Source organism: Lutra lutra, chromosome 12 (assembly GCF_902655055.1).
Source record: "Lutra lutra chromosome 12, mLutLut1.2, whole genome shotgun sequence".
NCBI lineage: Eukaryota > Metazoa > Chordata > Mammalia > Carnivora > Mustelidae > Lutra > Lutra lutra.
Window position 1 is genome coordinate 25340985 of NC_062289.1, and position 14615 is coordinate 25355599.

The following is a 14615-nucleotide window of genomic DNA, read 5'->3' on the forward strand; positions in this document are numbered from 1 at the left end:
GAGTTTAATTCGTCTGTAAAATTGGGCGAATTAGTGGTAATGCTTGGTGAGGTTTTAACATAATTAGTATAGGTCATCATTGAATGGCAGAAGCTGCTCTTTTTCTTCCTCCTTAGTTTCCTTCTCTTTGCTCATGCCCCTTCCCCTCAGCAGTCCCAGGAGCATGGTGGTCTTTACACATTATCGATCATCCCATCTACATAACCTCCTATAGCAGCCCCCGATGTAAGCGATTTGTTATACTAATGTTATCATGTATAAGACATCTACAAAATTGATGTTTTCCGAAAAACACGATTCAGTACAAACTTTAAGTATATAAAATTACGTTTAGCAATATAGAAAACCTTTTTTGATATTATTATTAACAGTCATCTGGATGAGTATTTAAAAGTCTTGCTAATCACGATGGCTTCATAGTTTCATCATTTAATATCCCAAAGAACATACATATTTACAGCCATGTTCACTGTTAATAATGGTGGGTATAACTGTATTTCAGAGTCATTTTTCTTCAGAGATCTGATGAGTATTATCTTTGTTTTTATTTTCCAAAATGTGTCTCACAGGGCCCACACAGGTAGCAGAAGGTTACCTCTGCTGTCTTTTGTGGTGGTGTTTGCTTACAACTTGAATGTTTGCTATATATTCTATGTGTGATTTCTTTGCCAGAAAGTTTAAAATGGTTTTATGGCTCCATTATTTTTAAAATAGATGTTTATGAGAGTCAGTTTAGTTAAGCCTAGTTAATTAAGCCTAACCCACGGAACGTGTCTTTATGCTGCAAGAGAAGGAAGGAGTGAGTTGCCTGTGTTACCCCTGTTGCAAGGAGGACCCCCATTTCGTTCACAGTTCCTGGGTTACTGGCATGCTAGACATGTGACTTCCTGACAGATGGGTTGAGTGTGGGTACCGGTGTCAGTCTGGATAATGTGTGCCGCTAAAGCTTAGTGTCTTCATATTTCTTAGGGGAAACACAGGGTTCTACTATTTTTTCCCCCTCACTCACTCTGCAGACTACTACTGTCAGTGTGTGTATTAACGGTATGTTGAATTATATTGAATGCCTTGGGGGTGTTGTTTCAATTTCATGAGAACTTTCGGACCGTTTGATCTACAGCGCTCACTCTGGAGGTTGCATATCCCAGATTTACCACCTGTAACTCCCATTTTGCCCAACACTTATATCATGGGAACTTTCTGGATTCATGAATTTGGAATCCTCTTTTTCAAATAGTTGTGGATGGATGTCCTCTCATTTTATTTTATTTTTAAAAGATTTTATTTATTTTTGACAGAGATCACAAGTAGGCCCAGAGGCAGGCAGAGGGTGGGGGGAAGCAGGCTCCCCGCTGCACAGAGAACCCGACGCGGGACCCAATCCCAGGACTCCTAACCCACTGAGCCACCCAGGCTCAGAGGCAGAGGCCCTAACCCACTGAGCCACCCAGGCGCCCCTGTCCTCTCATTTTAAAGATTCTAGTTTCCCAGTGTCTCCTAAGTTCCCATCCTGCTCTTTAATGGTAGATATCTTTAAAGCGTTTAAAAATTCTTTTTAAGTTGAAATGATCAGAGTTTTGAGAAGAAATTCTTTTCATCTTTTCTGGGATGTCTTTTTAACCAGGAAGTAGGAGTTACAGATTCTTGGTTTATAATCCCCAGAAAAGTAACACCTGGAGACCTACATGGAAAAAAATGTCAGCTCCTGAAGTTAGGACTAAGTCTGTGCTGTATACGGCACACCTGTACTGCATCGTTCACGGGCAGTCATTTGATTCATATTTACGCTTTCGCCAGTGGACGTTGAATGCTTACATAGGCAGTCAGTCTAAGATTTTACTGGGTAGAAACTTATTTGTAGATTCCAAAGCGATTCTCTTTGGTTACTAATACTGTGTTTAAATTTATTCTCTGTGTTTTTGAGTATTAATCGTAGTGTTAATCTAGATAGTTTCTGACAAAATCTTATACATGATTCACACTTCAATCTTAATTTTTGTTTGGAGAAGATGAAGAATTTCATATTATTTTTACATAAAAAGTAAATTTTCTTGCAGAAGTGAAAAATTGAAAATTACTCATTGTTTTCTTATTTAATATAAAAAATGGTACTGGGCCATGGGAGGTACAAAGGAATTGAACCACAGCGAAGAATGGAAACCACTCATCTCAGGGAACCCACAGTCTAGCAACAAAAACAGTCATATAAGCCAGGGGTATGCAGTAATATGGCCATGCGCAGGAGACCAAAGAGGTTTATAGTAACAGTGAAAATTCTAGACATAATAAGGCCCTGGGATTTTCATAGGGGTGGCCTATTACTTGGTTGAATTTCCTCAGCGGAAGTAGGAGTGAATGGGTATGTTTGGTTAAAGCTTGTTGAAAGGTACTGCTGTTACTCTTCTGTCATTAACAGACACCTACATTTTACGTTTGTTGGAAATGCCTCATCACCAGCATGTGGAAGGGTGGCCAGGGTGCCAAGGAGTTACACATGAAGCATCACGGGCAGGTGTTGTGGGGACGGGGCATTTTCAGTGTGAAGAGGGGGACTCCTATGGACATGTACCTGCCAAATGCTTAGCGATATGATATGCATTTCCCCAGCTCAACCACATCTGTGCAACCACTATGATTTTGTGTTACGTGAGTACAACTTGAATTTTCATTTACTTATTTTACTTTGAAATGATTCATTTTTTCAAAATCTTTTTTTAAAAGTCTTGTGAGTAAATACCCTATTTTTTATTTTTAAAGGTTTTATTCATTTACTTGAGAGAGAGAGAGAGTGAGAGAGAGCATGAGAGGGGAGAGGGTCAGAGGGAGAAGCAGACTCCCTGCTGAGCAAGGAGCCCGATGTAGGACTCGATTCCGGGACTCCAGGATCATGACCTGAGCCGAAGGCAGTTGCTTAGCTAACTGAACCACCCAGGCGCCCCATTTTTTCAAAATCTTAAGCGTATTTTTACTCTATCCTTATACCAAATGGTAACGTCTTTGAAAATTGAGATTGATGTGCTAATTATTTATATTTCTAATATGCATAACTACTGAAGATTTCTTTTTAAATGCCAGACTTAACCATCCCTCTGGTCATCAGTGCATTGTTTTGGGAAACACTGCTTTAGGGGCGAGCATTGGAACCCGATTGAATGAGATTATTGGGAAATAGATAGGGGCCTGTTCTGGAAGGAAGGGCTCTTGGTCCCCCAAACTCACAGGACCCCTTTCTTATTTCATGGATCACGGTTAACTTACCTAATATCTTTGCATGAGATAGGATTTATCTCTGAGGACACTAGATTTCACTTTGTTTTTCTTAATGCTTTACACTTTATTTTTATTTTATTTATTTATTTTTTATTTTTTTAAAGATTTTATTTATTTATTTGACAGAGAGAGAGAGAGAGATCACAAGTAGAAAGAGAGGCAGACAGAGAGAGGGAAGCAGGCTCCCCGCTGAGCAGAGACCCTGACGCGGGGCTCAGTCCCAGGACCCCGAGATCATGACCCGAGCCGAAGGCAGAGGCTCAACCCACTGAGCCACCCAGGCGCCCCTGCTTTACACTTTAATATAGTGTCTAATGCATCTTAGGATCTTGTAAATGTATATTTTAGGGATGTATGATTGTGGAGTTTCACTGAGATAGACGAATTCTATTACCTTTCATTGTTTTTCCTTTTCAAAAACAGGTATCATCTTTGTAAATACTGAATTATTTCAATGGATTTTTTTTTTCAGTTTTTCTTTAACAGTTCTATTTCCTTAAAGGAATAAAACTTTAGAGATTCTATTTATTTATTTATTTATTTGAGAAAGATGGGAGAGAGGCAGAGGGAGAGAGAGACTCTCAGCAGACTCTGTGCTAAGCACAGAGCCCAATGCAGGGCATGATATGATCCTAAGATCGTGACATGAGCCGAAATCAAGAGTCAGATGCTCAACTGACTGAGTCATCCAAGAGCCCAATGCAGGGCATGATATGATCCTAAGATCGTGACATGAGCCGAAATCAAGAGTCAGATGCTCAACTGACTGAGTCATCCAAGAGCCCTGGGAATAAAACTTTTTTTAAAAAAGTTCCATATGGCTTATATTGTGCATCAGAGATTTTGAAAGATTTAAGACTACTCAGGTAGATAAAATGTTTTACTGTCCTATCAGTTTTTAAAATATTTTCCTCTGTTCCTTTACAGTATATATATATATTTTTCTCTTTTTTGAAATAGTTGAAGAATTCCTTTTGGGAGACAGGTTGGGGGGTAGTAATATCATGTTGTTTTGTATTAGGAAAATTGAATTTGGCTCAACATTGTTTTAGGAACTAGCAGTCACCAGATATTTTAAGAGGGCTTTGAATGTAAACACATGTAAAAAGCGACTTTCTCTCTCCCCCAGTACTATAGTATGACCAGCTGTAGTTCAAGATTGTGTATATTGTTGTTTTATGTTCATTTTAAAATGAAAAAAAAAAAATTGTCACAGGGATCATGTTTTCTTTTTTTTTAATTGACTTATAGTTTTATTTTTTTCAACATGTAGTACATCATTAGTTTCAGACGTAGCGTTCAATAGTTTATCTGTTGCATATAACACCCAGTGCTCATCATGATCATGTTTTCTTAACTTAAAGTTGGTTACATAGAAAAAGGAGTCACTTGAGGACTATACCGTCCTCCTCCTCTTTTTTTTTTTTTTTTTTTTTTTTTTTTTTAAAAAGAGAAGCAGGGAAGGGCACCTGGGTGGCTCAGTGGGTTAAAGCCTCTGCCTTCGGCTCAGGTCATGATCCCACCTCAGGCCCAGATCCCTCGAGCTCGCATCGGGCTCTGCACAGTGGGGAGCCTGCTTCCTCCTTTCTCTGCCTGCCCCTCTACCTACTTGTGATCTCTCTCTCTCTGTCAAATAAAGTATTTAAAAAAAACAAAAACAAAAACAAAGAGAAGCAGGGTGAGGGAAGGTGCAGAGGGAGAAGAGAGAGAATTTTTTTTTTTTTTTTTTTAAGATTTTATTTATTTGACGGATAGAGATCACAAGGAGGCAGAGAGGCAGGCAGAGAAAGAGGGGGAAGCAGGCTCCCCACTGAGCAGAGAGCCCGATGTGGGGCTTGATCCCAGGACCCTGAGATCATGACCTGAGCCGAAGGCAGAGGATTAACCCACTGAGCCACCCAGGTGCCCCAGAAGAGAGAGAATCTTAAGTAGGCTCCATGCCCAGTGTGGAGCCTGATGCAGGGCTCAGTCTCAACCTTGAGATCATGACCTGAGCAGAAATCAAGAGTCAAACACTCAACCAACTGAACCACCTAGGCACCCTGATCTGTAGAGTTTGTTTTTTTTTTTTTTTTTGATTTATTTTTTTTTTTTTAATTTATTTGACAGAGAGAGATCACAAGCAGACGGAGAGGCAGGCAGAGAGAGAGGGAAGCAGGCTTCTTGCTGAGCAGAGAGCCCGATGTGGGACTCGATCCCAGGACCCTGAGATCATGACCTGAGCCGAAGGCAGCGGCTTAACCCACTGAGCCACCCAGGCGCCCCGAGTTTTGATGCTTATCCCATGCATTGCTTTATATGCTTTATAAAGATTGTACCCATTTATAGTCCCACCACTAGTGTCTAAAAGTACCTGTCCCATAGTACTCTCATCAGCATTGAAGGCACTGTAATTTAAAATACAGGATTAAAGCCAATTTTGACAGTATTTAGAACTTTAAAAATAGCAAGCTTTTCCTTTAAATAGCAAATATAAAATCTGTATTTATGTACTTTTAAAAGTATCAAATATAAAAATCTGTGTTATTTATACACTTTTAAAATATTCTTTGGGAAGTAACCAAAGAAAGTGAAAACAAGTAAGTGAAGTCAGTAAGTAAAGGAACAAAAGAAGGCCGACCCCTGTAAGGATATAAAGCATGAAAAAGCTGTAGCTCTTTTCCATCAGGGAGTGCACAGGAGGTCTCTGTCATGTATACCGTGCACGAATGTAATGGAGGTCCGTAGGTGCAATGAGTGATGGGGAAAGATGTAACCAAAGTGCCGGGAGAGCAGAGAGGAGGCAAGAGTTATTTTTTTTGCTTTATGTATTAGAGCAGACAGATTATTGTGGACCTTAAACGATTTTCCAAGCTAGAAAGGATGTAGAAGATGAAAGAAAATTAAAAAATGGGAGAAAGTGAAATAGCATCTTTGGTTGAGACTCATAAAAAGAGTATAAATCTATTTATTGATAGATTTCTGGATTGGTTTTTTTCTTCAAGGATCATCCGAACATTTAGGTAACATTCTTTTTGTCCCCTACAAACGCAATGCAGTTTATTTGCTTGTCTGTTTTGTATCCATTTCTCCTTTGGATTGTAAGCTCCATGCCTAGGGCCTCAGTGTCCTTGGGTTCATCAGGGTCCACTCCAGTGTCTTGCACTTTGCCCAGTCTGTAGCAGGCCCTTACTACACAGTGAACTGACCGCATAGAAGTGCATGGGCAGTCAGGACAGAGCTGGGGATGGTGAGTTTCCTGCGTGGTTGGTATGCGACCCTTAGAAGAAATCAACTTCAAAGTTAGTGATCATCAGACAAGTATTTTTTTTCCCTGCAGATACTCCTAACTGGTGATGAAACTGTTCTGTGTTTTGACTATATCGATGTCCTATCCTGGGGGTGATACTGTACTATAGTTTCATAAGATGTTACCATTAGAGAACAATGGATGATGGCTACACAGGGGCCCTTGTATTGTTTTTTTTTTTTTTTATAAGAACATGTGAATCTACGCTCACCTGTAAAAGTTTTTAAAAATTTTGTGCAAGGAATTTTTTTTTTTAATTATGATTGTTTGTTAAAAACAAAAGTGTCTCTAAACCAAGCAATAATATTCTGGAATGTTACAACACATAATTAATTATGTTAGGATATTGGTTTGGCTTTTCATTAGAGGTCAAATACCAGTGGCTTGAAAAAGATAGAAGGTTTACATTTCTGTCACAAAACTCTAAGCTGGTCCAGGGGTGTAGGCAGGTTTACGTCCTGAGGTCATGCAGGGACCAGAGTTCCTTCTGTCTTGTTTTGCCATCCCCTTGGGTGGTGTCCTCATGGACAAAGTTGAATCTGTCTGCCTCCCGTAAGCCTTGGTTCCAGCCCAGGGGAAGAGTGAGGATGTGAAGAGAAAACAATTTCTTTTTGAGGATATGACCGAAAAACTGCATATGCTACTCCTAGTCACATCCCGTTGGTTGAAATTTAGTCAAATGGCTGTAGTGTGCTGCAGGAAAGACCAGAAAATGTAGTCGTGCCCAGCTCAGTCCCAGGGTGTTTTATTAATAAAAAGGAAAAAAGGGGAGTGTGGTATTAGGATCAAGTAGCTGGCTTCCCCCCACCCCGGGTTTGCCCTGGAATGTATGTTCCATTTCTTTATGGGTAGCATTGTCTTTTCCTACTGTTTTACTATTTTACACATAGCCCAGGTAATGCACAGGTGTTTAAGAGTTAGACGTATTTGTTAGACCATTATGAGTTTTGTTTTGTTTTTTTTTTAAACATTTTATTTATTTGAAAGGGAGAGAAGGAGAGAGAGCAAGCACGAGTCAGGGGAGAGGCAGAGTGGGAAATGGACTCCCCACTGAGCAGGGAGCCTGTCTCAGGGCTCGATCCCAGGACCATGACCTGAGCTGAAGGCAGGCACTTAATTGACTGAGCCATCCAGGTGCCCCTGTTAGACCATTACAGAAATTAAAAATTAAAATTGGATTGTGGTGGTTTGCTCATTTTCCCTTTTTGCTATTAACTTCTTTAGAGGCCAAGTGTGACTTTTTTTTTTTATTCTTTATACTTTTGGTAACTGCCATAGCGCCTCACCCTCATAGGTACTTACTATGTACTTATTCATTGATTATAGTCTTTTACTTGTGTTGATTGAAATGGCTCTAGCAAAACTTTCATACATATTTCTAACAGTTGACCTACTTTCTCCTTAATTTTTTCCTTTTACCTGGTTCATTATAATATTATAGGTCCAAATGTATGAATATGTCCCTTCTAGCATTGGTTTTATAACCAAAGATGGTATAGTATCACTTTTTTTTGTATAGTTCCAATTGAATAATTAATATTATGCATTTGTTAGATGTAAGAGATCAATTTTAGTTTGGCAAGTAGCATGTTTAGTAACATAAAAAAATAGCAGTTTACCTTAATTTCATTGGCTTAATAAAATAATGTTTAAGCTTGAGTTCAACACTTTTTTTGATTATTTTATTGATGTTTCCATTTGTCATACTTTGTATTTTCCTCACGTTTTTATTGTTAAGAATAAATAATTTTGAGTCAGTGTTTTTAAAAAAAATTGAATCAACAACACCAGATTTGTTCTTTTGGTTGATTTCAATACTTTCTGGTTTTAGTTAGATCAATTTTATTTTAAGAGTTTATTTGGAAGACCTGAGGGATACAATTAGAAAACTTGGGAGACCATCCTTAACTTGCTTTTTTAGAACAGAAGGAAATATACTGTAACTTTCCCTTATTTTTCTGGTGGAGAGAAATTTTGTTTGCCAACAGGAAAATGCAATTCCACTAAGATTCTTGGGTCATAGATCAGAGGCTTGGATCAACAAAAAGAAACGAACTTTTGGAAGAATTCTGGTCCAACATTATGGGCCAGTTTAAACTACAATGTAGGCAATGGCAGGCTGCCTCCTTTCTCCCTATAAGGAAAGGCAGCTTCGCAGTAATATTTACCAGGGAAAGGGAGGAGGCTGTGTGTGGTGGGGGCTGGCTGGCCTGTGCTAGCTTCTCAAATAAAGAATTTGACATTATATGCGGCTTCTCCGCCAGCTTGGGGAAACCTGAAGCGGGGTGGGGGGGGAAGGGAAGTGAAGTTGTGCCCTCAGAATTTTGTGAAATTCTTCCAGTGGCAGTCAGCTCTTATTTCTTCTCCTAGTCATGAAGATGTGCAGCTCTGAAGAGAATCCAAAAAACAAGCAAAAAGCCAGTTATCTTTTACCTCGGAGAGCACTTCATGATCATTTTTCTTGCAGATTGAACTTCCTAATTGTGTTTTTCTTTGCTTGCGATCCTGGAACACACAGGTGGTGAACGTAGGGGTACACAGTCATGGAGCATACTCTTGAGTGGAAGGAAGTGACTGGAAAGTTTTTATAATGTTAAGATAAACAACAAATCAGTCCCAAAGCAAATAATACTTGGAGGCTGGTTGGACTTTCTTAAATGATTGTGAGATTCTTATGAAGTGCTTCAAGTTTTCCACTGTCTCACGAAGACTGTTTTGAATAAATTTAAATTTGTGATGGATAATAATCAGTTGTCAGTTGATAATTTTTATTCAAATACCTGGATTTTCCTAATGAAAAGCAGGGAGAACAGTGCTTAACAGAAATTTTTCTTCTTTCTCAATCATCTTAAAGTCTTTCCTACATTAAAAAAAAATCCTTCCCCTCACTTCTCTTGCTGGGCCTCAAGTTTGCTTGTGCCTACACTGAAGGTTTATACTGATTATGCTACACACTTTGAGCTTCTCAGTATACATCTGTAGGACCTCCAAAACTTGGTCAGGAAGACTCTTCATCGTCTCTACCCACCCCCCCCCCCCCACATTAACAGCCTCTTCAGAGTAAATAGTAGTCATTCCACTGGCTCACAGAAGAAGTTTGGGATTTGCAGGACCACAATCATATAAGAAAGATAAATTGTCAGGTATCCATGCGGTCGTTTTGTACGGTGTGTTCAATTGAAGATGTAAAATATTAGAAACGAATGAATAAATGTTCACTCTGAACTGACGGCATAAAGAAGAAATTAAAAGTATCTGCTTATGTTAGTTGAAGCAAAATAGCATTTTTCAGTTTTGCTTATTTTGCCATCCATTTAAAATTTCTTTACAAAAACATTTAATTTCCCTAACAAAGGGGTTCTTTACAAATGCCATCTGCCCGTTATAATAAGTAATAATAATAATAATAAAAAAAAAACTAACCAAGTACAAAGACTAAAATATCACACCCACTGCCACCCCCTCAGGTCTGCTCAGTGTTCATGTGTTGGTGTTTATCCCTCCAAAATTGTCAGAAGGTGCTTTTTCAGTTTTTCAAAATTACAGTCCCATCCCCAGTGTGCATTGCATCACATTTTCTGGGGCTGGTGACCAGGGAATGTTCTTCCCCCGCTTGTTTCTTTCACGTTCCTCACTGAGAGTTGTGCTTGAATCCGTCCATGTTGTAGAAGAGAAGTCCACTGAAGAAACACGGAAAGAAGTAAGAGACTCCTCAGGTGCCCTTCACCCTTGCCCATGGCCAGAGCTAACTGCGGTTAGCAGTGTACCCTGCCAGCCACCTGTAGCTGCCTTCACGTGCAGAGAGATGTAGCTACAGTTTTTAAAAAACAAGGGGGCATATTATTTGTGTGCGTATATAGCTGTCCTGTGATTTGCATTTTCACTTAATGAGGTACTAATGAAGTTTTTCCATGTCCTACATAATCATATATCCCCGGGGTCTGTGTTGTTCTGTTTAATTTTATTGTTTTACATTTATTTTTAAATAATTAAATGGTTATATTCTTCTTACAAAAAATGCATACAAATAAAGCACAAGTCTTTCTTGAATTCCACGCCAGAGGTAATTTCTGTTACCAATATGGTGTACACTTTGTCCTTCCTGGGGTTTTTAAATATTTATTTTTATTTATTTATTTATTTTTTAAAATTAAAAAAAAATTTTTTCCTTCCTGGTTTTTTTTTTTTTTTTAAGTTTTAATTTTAATTCCCATAAGGTTAACTGTTCTGCTAGTTTTAGGTGCGCTGTGGTATAGTGGTCCAGCAGTTCTGTACTTGGCTCAGTGCTCATAACAAGTGCACTCCTGAATCCCCTTCACCTCTTGCACTCATCCCCCACCCATCTCCTCTCTGGTGACCATCAGTTCGTTCTCTGTAGTTAAGAGTCTACTTTTTGGAGTCCTTCCTCTTTTTGTTTGTTTGTTTTTTAAGATTTTATTTATTTATTTGAGAGAGATCACAAGTAGGCAGAGAGGCAGGCAGAGAGAAAGGGGGAAGTGGCTCCCCGCTGAGTAGAGAGCCCATCTTGGGGCTCAGTCCCAGGATCCTGAGATCATGACCTGAGCTGAAGGCAGAGGATTAACCCACTGAGCCACCCAGGTGCGCCCCCCCCCCCTTTTTAAAGATTTTATTTTGTTTTTGTCTTTAATATTTACACACACACATGGCTTTGGTGGGTAATTTTTAAATTATTGCCTCAGTTTTCCTGCAGCTTGTCTTTTTTTTTTTTTAACTTAGTATATCTTAGAGATCTTTCCTTGTTAATACTTAGATATCTTAACTCATACTGTATTCCATAGTATAGATAAACCGCAGCTTATTTTAACCATTTACTGTTGGTTAACATTTACATTGTCTCTGTTATCTGACATTTATAAACATTATTAAATATTCTTATATATGCTTCTTTGTGTGCCTGTTCAAGTGTTCTCTAGTATAAGAAAAAAAATGCTGGGTTGATAGGGGAGTGCATTTTTAGTTTCCAGGAGAACTGCCAAATATCCTTCAAAAATCTGGTACCACTTTGATTTCTCACTGTTGGTTATTTTCTTATATACCGTTACCAATCTGTGTTACAGTCTTTAAAAAAAAAAATTGTTTTCTTGGATGACCTTATTATCACATTAATTTCTCTTTTATTGCTTTGAATTTTTAGTTCCCACTTTTATTTTGGGTTGTTGGCTTTCCTTACTGATTTACAGGAGGTCTCTTTTTAAAAATAAATATCTTTTTCTGTTTTGTATGTTGCAGATACTTTCTTCTCTCTTGTTTAGGATATATTTAATCACATCTAAGTATTTCATATCTTAAGTAGTCAACTTACCATTATTTTTATCTTCTTGAATTTTGTTTTCTGTATGAGAAAAAGCCTTTCTCAACTCAAGTTTTACACACATACTTTTATAATTAAATACTATGGAAGTGACTAAATTCTACTGTCCCAGAGACATTTCTAGAATTTTGGGTTTTTTCTCTCACTGATTTGGAATATTCCTGTATCATAAGGTTAATTCCCAAATATATGTGGTTCTGTTTCTGAACTTGAACACATTTCTCGTCCATCAGACTAATTTGTCTCCTGCCAGTATCATGCTTTTAAGTGACTTTAGCTTTATAAAAGTCTTGCTGTTTAACCCAGAACATTCCTCCCCAGGTTAGTCCTTCTTAGAAACCATTTCCTATATATTTTTACATCCAGCAATATTTTATTTGCTCTGTATTACCAAATACTGCATAAATTCCTCTTGGCATTTTGAGTGTAGTTGTACTGAATTTTAAATGAACTGAGGGGCAGTTTTACAGTATTGCCTTTTTTAAAAAAAAATACTTATTTTGGAGAGAGCATGAGTGGGAGGGGTGGAGGGAGAGGGAGAGAGAATCTCAATCAGATTCCACACTGAGCATGGAGCCCAACATGGGACTCAGTCTCATGACCCTGAGATCATGACCTGAGCTGAAACCAAGAGTCAGTCGCTCAACTGACTGCCACCCAGGTGCCCCTTGCGGTATTGCCGCCGTGTCCAGAAATATGTTGGGCCTATATATTAATTCAGTCTCAAAGTCTGTGGTTATCTCTCTGATGGTCTTACACATTTCTTTTGTGTTGATTCTTGAAGATTTTATTGGTTTTGTTGCTATAGTGATCGGGCTTTATAGTTATTTATTGCTTGTATGTAGGTAGGTTTTTGATTTTTTTATATTCTGATCTTTTTAGTTGTAGAACAAAATCTATTAGTTCTAATAGTGTGTCAGTTGATTCTCTTGATGTCCTAGAGAAGCTCTATCCGAAAGAAATGTGAGCCTAGATGCAAATCACATACGTAATTTAAAATTTTCTAGTAGTTTTATTCAGACAGTAAAAAAAAAAAACAGTTGAAGTTTATGTTAACAATACTCTTTAATATAATATGTCCAAAATATTATAATATCAACATGGAATCAATATTAAAAAATTAGTGTGAAATTTTTACTTTTGTATTAAGTCTTCAGAATTCAGTATTTTATTTTTATTTATTTATTTATTTATTTATTTATTTTTTAAAGATTTTATTTATTTATTTGACAGAGATCACAAGTAGGCAGAGAAGCAGGCAGAGAGAGATAGGAGGAAGCAGACTCTCTGCTGAGCAGAGAGCCCGATGCGGGGCTCGATCCCAGGACCCTGGGATCATGACCTGAGCCGAAGGCAGAGGCTCTAACCCACTGAGCCACCCAGGTGCCCCCGGAATTCAGTATTTTATACTTACAGCACAATGCATTTGGGACTAAACCTATTTCAGGTGCCCAGTTCCCACAGTGGCTTGTGGCCAGTGGCTACTCTATTGGACAGTGCATAGTCAGGTTGCTTGCAAATAATGAAATATTTGCAAGGGGTGAGGAGGAGGTCTCTTTTTTTCCCCTTGCCTTAATGCTTTTGCTTGGAGCACCAGTGGTGCGGTGGTGATGTGGGTGATAATGATGGGAGTTTTTCCATTGTGTGGTCACTGGGGATTTCTGATTAGATAGACTTTAGAATCAAAAGAGGTTACTTTACTTTTCTGGCTTGTAAGAATTCTTAATAAGTTTTACGTTTAATTTTAAAAATTGGCCAGATTATCTTTCTCTCAATCTTTTCAAACTGACTAGAAATACACGCATACCTCATTTTACTGTGTTTTGGCTGGTTGTGCTTTGTAGGTACTGCCTTTTGTTTGTTTGTTAAGGTTTTTGACAGCCCTGAATCGAGCAAGCCTATCAGCCCCATGTTTTTAACCACATTTGTTCACTTTCTATCTCTGTATCACATTTTGGTTATTCCCACAATATTTCAAATTTCTTCATTAATGTTATATTTGTCATGGTGATCTGTAATCAGTTATTACAACCAACAGAAAGCTCAGATGATGGTTAGTTAACATTTTTTTAACATTGAAGTATTTTTAAATTAAGATATGTACATTGGTTTTTTAGACATAATGCTATTTTGTGCACTTAATACACTACAATATAGTGTAAACATAACTCTTAGACGCAGTGGGAAACCAAAAAATTCATTTGATTCACTTTATCACAATACTGTTCGCTTTAATTGCTGTGGTCTGGAACCAAACCTGCAATATCTCTGAGGTACGCCTGTAAATTAATATATTTCTAGAATGATGAACAGTTCTTTCGTTTCAGAGATAAAACTTTCCTGATTATCATGCATTTGTTCTTCTAACAAATTTTTCTCTAAGGTTTCATCTACTTTGCATTTCTCTCTCTTGTTTTATTTTTTATTTTTTAATCTTTTTTTTAATTATGTTAAGTCACCATACAGTACATCATTAGTTTTTGATGTAGTGTTCCATGATTCATTGTTTACGTGTAACACCCAGTGCTCCATGCAGTCCATGTTCTCTTGTTTTAAATGAAGTCATTACTCAGTTTCTGTATCAGAAACCTTTTTCAGGCTTTGGCAAATGAGTTGTGTGAATATGCCTCTTGTTGTGTACTTTGGAGCTATTTAGATAATACGGGAATTGTCTGTACTGGGAGAGCTTGGTAGACTTACTTGTAAAACATCTGGACTTGATTT

General features: G+C 38.0%; 1 protein-coding gene across 2 annotated transcripts in view; it reads left to right on the plus strand.

The window, feature by feature from the left end:
- The window catches only part of DYM (dymeclin), a 349065-nt gene that overhangs the window by 126005 nt on the left and 208445 nt on the right, over positions 1 to 14615 (plus strand). The gene's annotated exons all lie outside the window — the stretch shown is intronic.